Source organism: Octopus bimaculoides, chromosome 13, assembly GCF_001194135.2.
Source record: "Octopus bimaculoides isolate UCB-OBI-ISO-001 chromosome 13, ASM119413v2, whole genome shotgun sequence".
NCBI classification, from domain to species: Eukaryota; Metazoa; Mollusca; class Cephalopoda; order Octopoda; family Octopodidae; genus Octopus; species Octopus bimaculoides.
Genome location: NC_068993.1, coordinates 17690995 through 17697338, shown reverse-complemented (window position 1 = coordinate 17697338; position 6344 = coordinate 17690995). Strand labels below are relative to the sequence as shown.

The 6344-nt window shown below is 37.5% G+C and overlaps 1 protein-coding gene across 7 annotated transcripts in view; it reads right to left on the bottom strand.

Moving 5' to 3' along the window:
* Positions 1-6344, bottom strand: part of LOC106883276 (homeobox-containing protein 1) — a 198066-nt gene that overhangs the window by 125977 nt on the left and 65745 nt on the right. For 2 of the 7 annotated variants that reach the window (XM_052972361.1, XM_052972364.1), the window contains exon 1: positions 6022-6190. The exons of the other annotated variants lie outside the window; for them this stretch is intronic. The gene's annotated coding sequence lies outside the window, so the exon portion shown is untranslated. Of the gene's footprint in view, positions 1-6021; positions 6191-6344 lie in introns of those variants that run through there. 7 annotated transcript variants of the gene reach the window in all.

Here is a 6344-nt window from a genome sequence, read left to right as displayed (position 1 = left end):
TGGGTGTGTGGGAGAGTGCTTCTCTTTTTAGGGGGGAGAAGGAGTTCATTCTTATCCTTTTACTAAATAGATAAATCATGTGCCTATCCAGCAGAAATTAATTATTTATCAACACCATGGCTGCAAAACTATCATTACTACCACAACCATCATCATTATTCATCTTTGCCACTACCATCATCATCATCATCATCATCATCATCATCGTCATCATTAACACCACCACTATTATCATCCCCCCCTCCTCCTCCTCCTCCTCCTCATCATCATCATCATTATCATCGTCAACACCACCACTTTAATCATCCTCATCATTGTTATTTCCCTCCTCCTCCTCCTCATCATCATCATCATCGTCGTCGTCATCATATGTTGTTTGTAAATAGTTTAATTGTAATTAGTATTGTTGTTGATGCCATTATCATCATCATCATCATCATCAATACTTGTTTATAAATATCACTTTTTTACTGTAATTCCTATTGCTGTTTTATCATCATTATTGTCCTCATCACAATTATTAATGTTATCATTGTCATCATCATCATCATCATCATCATCGTCGTCGTCGTTGTAGTCGTCGTTATCATCATCATCATCAACATCATGATCGGTATCTCCATAGTCATCATCAATGCAATTTGTTCACAGTACTACAACAGAAGACACTCATCAACTGTTATAATGCTCACTCATCAATCATCAACATCATCGCCACCCCTACCATCAATATTAGTGGTGTTTTATTGCTCCCCCCCCCCTGCCTCCCTTCATTACCTTCCACTCTTATTTGGAGAGAAATAAAAAGCAAACACTGACACTCCCTCCCCAGCAACATTTGCTCTCAGAACAAGTGAGTCAGTGAAAATCAGTAGAACAAATCATTTTTGGTTAATTCACCAAATGATGCCTTTTGAGCTAAATGCAATGCCAAACTTAGTTTCGGTTGTAGGAGTGCAATCAGTTCGAATTGCAAAATAGTGTTACTATAATACTAGTTCTAGAAAGAGGATGGCCTTGTCCTACATGTAATGATTGTTGGCACTCCGTCACTTACGACGTCGAGGGTTCCAGTTGATCCGATCAACGGAACAGCCTGCTCATGAAATTAACTTGCAAGTGGCTGAGCACTCCACAGACACGTGAACCCTTAGTGTAGTTCTCAGGGATATTCAGCATGACACAAAGTGTGACAAGGCTGACCCTTTGAAATTACAGGCACAACAGAAACAGGAAGTAAGCGTGAGAGGAAGTTGTGGTGGAAGAGTACAGCAGGGTTTGCCACCATCCCCAGCCGGAGCCTCGTGGAGCTTTAGGTGTTTTCACTCAATAAACACTCACAACGCCCGGTCTGGACCGCGAGTCCACTGCCATAACCACTGGGCCATAGCGCCTCCACACATGTAATGATATATTCTTGTAAAAAGTGATAGTCGATTAAATTGACCACAGTACTTGACTGGTACTTTATTTCATCAATCCTAAAAGGATGAACGGGTAAGTTGACTTTAGTCAGATTTGAATTCAAATCGTGAAAAGCTGCGGTATATACTGCAGGATATTTTCTCTTTTTCCCCCAATGCTCTAATAATTCTGTCAAACCACCACCCTAAAAGTAATCATAAATTTGTTTAACATAGGTACAAGGTCTGAAAGTTTTCAAGAAAGGGTGTTAGTCAATGCCCTTGACCCAAATATTTGACTGGTACTTCATTTGGCTAACTCTGAAAGGATAAAAGGCGAAGTTGACCTTGGCAGGATTTGAACTTAGAATGTAAAGATCTGGCATTTTGTCCATCTCTCTAATGACTCTACCAATCCACTATCCTTGAATTGTTTCTCACACAAGCATAGGGTTTGAAATACTGGTTTCAAATTCTGGCATGAGACCAGCAATTTTCGGAAGGTGGGGGTGAGTTGATTATATCAACCCCAGTGCTGGTATTTATTCTATCGCCTCTGAAAGGATGAAAGGTAAAGTTGACCTTGGTGGGAATTTGAACTCAGAACATAAAGACAGACGAAATGCTGCTAAGCACTTTGCCTGGTGTGCTAACCATTGTGCCAGCTCACTGTTTGTCTTCCAGGTCTGGAATATTGAAGGAAAATTTTAGTTAACTAAAAGGTTCAACTAAAACCTTTCAAGGCGGTGCTCCAGCATGGCCACAGTCAAATGACTGAAACAAGTAAAAGAATAAAAGATTAAATTCCTAATAATATTTAATTCTAAAAATATAATAGGATTCTTTGAAACATCGAATGGCTATTAGGGTCCATCTGAATAAAATAGGAATCAAAAGGGGTCCACAGACAAAAAATGGTTCAGAACCACTGGTACTCACAGAATACAAATGTCTGAGATGATCCAGAGAAGTAAACCATTACCTCGGGCCAATCAAGGAAGCTTAGAAATCCAAGATTACACTCCCTTTAACTCTTTTAACTCTCTTTTGCTTGTTTCAGTCATTTGACTGTGGCCATGCTGGAGCACCGCCTTTAGTCGAACTAATTGACCCCAGGACTTATTCTTTGTAAGCCTAGTACTTATTCTATCGGTCTCTTTTGCCGAACCGCTAAGTTACAGGGACGTAAACACACCACCAGCATAGGTTGTCAAGCAATGTTGGGGGGACAAATACAGACACACAAACATACACACACACACACATATATATATATACATATATACGACGGGCTTCTTTCAGTTTCCGTCTACCAAATCCACTCACAAGGCTTTGGTCGGCCCGAGACTATAGTAGAAGACACTTGCCAAAGATGCCACGCAGTGGGATTGAACCCGGAACCATGTGGTTGGTAAGCCACACAGCCACTCCTGCGACCATTAAACATAAATGCTTTCTTCCAGCTATCATTCCCTGGCATGTGCTAAGAATAGGACTATTCTCTTGGGCCATCCAAACCATTTTAACTCACCTTTATAGGAGGATAAAACCTTCTTCTCCAAATGGAACTTGAAAACGTCAGTGAGGGTTTGCTCAAAAAATGTGTCCGTTTTCAGTCATTTCAGCTGCATAATACGTTTTTTTTGTTTTTTTTACTGCAGCACAAGATGACATATTTGTTGGGAAGGAATATAATTAATTGGTTATTCTAGTATATAACTGACACTTATATTATCAACCTCTATGGAGGGAGGAACAGTAACTAAAACCTGATGTGATTAGACAGAACACAGATGATAGAGAGACAAAACTAATTACTGTAAAACAGTCTACCATTTATGCTAACTCACCACCTTAACATAACCAATAATAATAATAATAATAATCGTTATAATAATAATTAAAGCTGATGCTGTGATTTCTAGCAGTAGTTGAATTAATTGAAAAGTAATCAATTTTATCACACAAAAGACACTAAAATTAGGAGGAGAAGAAGAAAACAAATAACTAGAGAAAAGTGAGATAGTCAGAAACTGATGTATGTAGATATGTATGTAGCTTTTAAACTAGGTTTAATTTTGTAGCTGTTAAATTCTGTTTACAGACGGAAGACCATTGTTCATATCTACTACTATGTGGTTATAAATAAATTATCTTAACAGGTAGCAACACAAGCGACAGACTGACATCTTATATATCATATATCATATATGAATTAAAATTACATATGTATAAAGATATATAGATATAGGTATTGGTTATGTGTGTGTGTGCATGTATATATGTGTATATATATATATATATATATATATATAAAACTTACTGTTAGAAGTCGAGATGCATGGCATTCAGTTACTCAATAAATGTAAAATGCATTAAATAAACGATAGCTAAAAGACGTACATGTAGGACAGACACAGAAGGCTCTAATTCTTCATCAGTTATCAACCGACTGGTAATACTCAGTTTCATACCTTTAATGATAATATTGAGTACTTCTCATATCGGTGGCACCTGCAAAATTTGCAGAGAATTAGGGCTTCAAGCAAGCAAAACGATGCAGGCTGGACATACGGTTGATAACTGATGTAAAATTAGGGCCTTCTGTTTTTGTCCTACATGTAGGTTTTTTTGTAGCTAGTATTGTTTATTTATTGTATTTTTCATTTATACACACACACACACACAAATATTGCCAAGGTCAACTTTGCATTTCATCCTATTTGGGGTCAGTATAATAATTACCATTGAGCAATGGGGTAGATGTCATTGACTAACTCTTCTCCCAAAATTTCAGGCCTTGTGCCAAGATTTGAAACAATCATTATCATCATGTTATAGGTGCAGGAGTGGCTGTGTGGTAAGAAGCTTGCTTCCCAGCCACATGGTTCCGGGTTCAGTCCCACTGCGTGGCACCTTGGGCAAGTGTCTTCTACTATAGCTTCAGGCCGACCAAAGCCTCGTGAGTGGATTTGGTAGATGGAAACTGAAAGAAGCCCGTCGTATATATGTATATATATGTATGTATGTGTGTGTATATGTTTGTATTTAGTGGTGTGTTTACGTCCCCATAACTTAGCGGTTTGGCAAAAGAGACCGATAGAATAAGAACTAGGCTTCCCAAGAATAAGTCCTGGGGTCAATTTGCTTGACTAAAAGGCGGTGCTCCAGCATGGCCGCAGTCAAATGACTGAAGCAAGTAAAAGAGTATCATCATCATCATCATTAAGGTGGTGAGCTGGTAGAATCATTAGCAAATCAGATTAAATGTGCCATACCATTTCTTCTAGCTTTACATTCTAAGTTCAAATTCTGCCATGGTCAACTTCATTTTCATCCCTTCGGGGTTAATAAAATAAGTACAAGTCTGGCACTGAGGTTTATATAATTGAGTGGTCCCTTCCTGCAAAATTTTAGGCTTTGTACCTCCAGTAGAAAGGAATATTATTATTATTATTATTATTATTATTATCATTATTATTATTATTATCATTATTAAGGCAGTGAGCTAGCAGAATCGTTAGCATCCTAGATGAAATGCTTAGCGGTATTTTATCTACTGTTACATTCTGAGTTCAAATTCTGCCAAGGTCGACTTTGCCTTTCATCTTTTAGAGGTCGATAAATTAAGTTCCAGTGAAACACTGGAGTCGATGTTATCGACTAGTCCCCTCCCCATAAATATGCTCACCACCTTAATAATAATGATAATGATGAAAATAATAGTAATAATAATAAAGACCTGGAAATAGAGGTAACTCGAATGTGGAATCTAAAAACAGAAACAATTCCTATCATAATAGGTGGCTTAGGTATAATAAAAAAATATTCAGACAAATACATAACAAAAACACCAGGACTTACAAATATATATAGCATACAGAAAATTGCACTACTGGGCACTGCACGCATCCTACGCAAAACACTTTCAATACAGTAACCATAAGAGCATCACAGCAAACCACAGCACATACCCAAGGCACACAGAGCTGTGCTCGGTAGTGAAGTGAAAGCACATTATAAAAATAAAACTACTGAACAATAATAATAATAATAATAATAATAAACCTCTGCATGGTAAATATGTGGCCTGTAGCAAACAAGCTGATGTAGACCAGAAGCACACCCATCATTGGCTACGGAGATCAGGGCTAAAGGCAGAGAGTGAAGGCTTTATATTGGCTGCCCAAGATCAGAGCTTATTGATCCAGAACTATCAAGCCAATGTGATGAAAAATGGTGTAGACCCAAAGTGCTGATACTGCAATGATGGGATAGAAACAGTGGACCACCTAATCTCTGGATGTAAGGTTTTAGCATCTGTAGAGTACAAATCAACACATGAGAGAGTTGGCCAATGTGTCAGCATTATAAAATCAAAACTGCTGACAAATGGTACAAGCACCACTCTGGAGGTTGTAACTGAGGGTGAAAATGTAACTATTCTTTGGGTCTTCCCAGTATGTACAGACCAGACCATCAAAGCAAATAAACCAGATATTGTTGTGAAAGACCAAAACAATAAAGTTTGTTTAGTGATTGACATGATCATACTCTGTAACCATAATATCTTGGCAAAAGAATTTGATAAGCTCAGAAAATATAAAGATTTACTAACTGAAATCGAAAAAATGTGGTATCTCAAGATGGTTATAGTACCAGTGGTTGTAGGAGCACTTGGAATGATCAAAAAAGGAACTGGAAATTATTTAAGAATGATCCTTGGTTTACCATCCATGCAGGAAGTGCAAATGATTGTCTTAACTATGACATCACAATGAATGAGAAAAGCATTGTCACAGTGAATTTTCTTTGCTCTTTTCCTTTATTTTATATTTACTTTTTTTATTTTTTTATTTCTTATTTTCTCTGTCTTCCCCTTTTCCTCTATCACATAACTTTGTAAACAAACAATCTGGTATGTTTATTTTAATGGCCTAC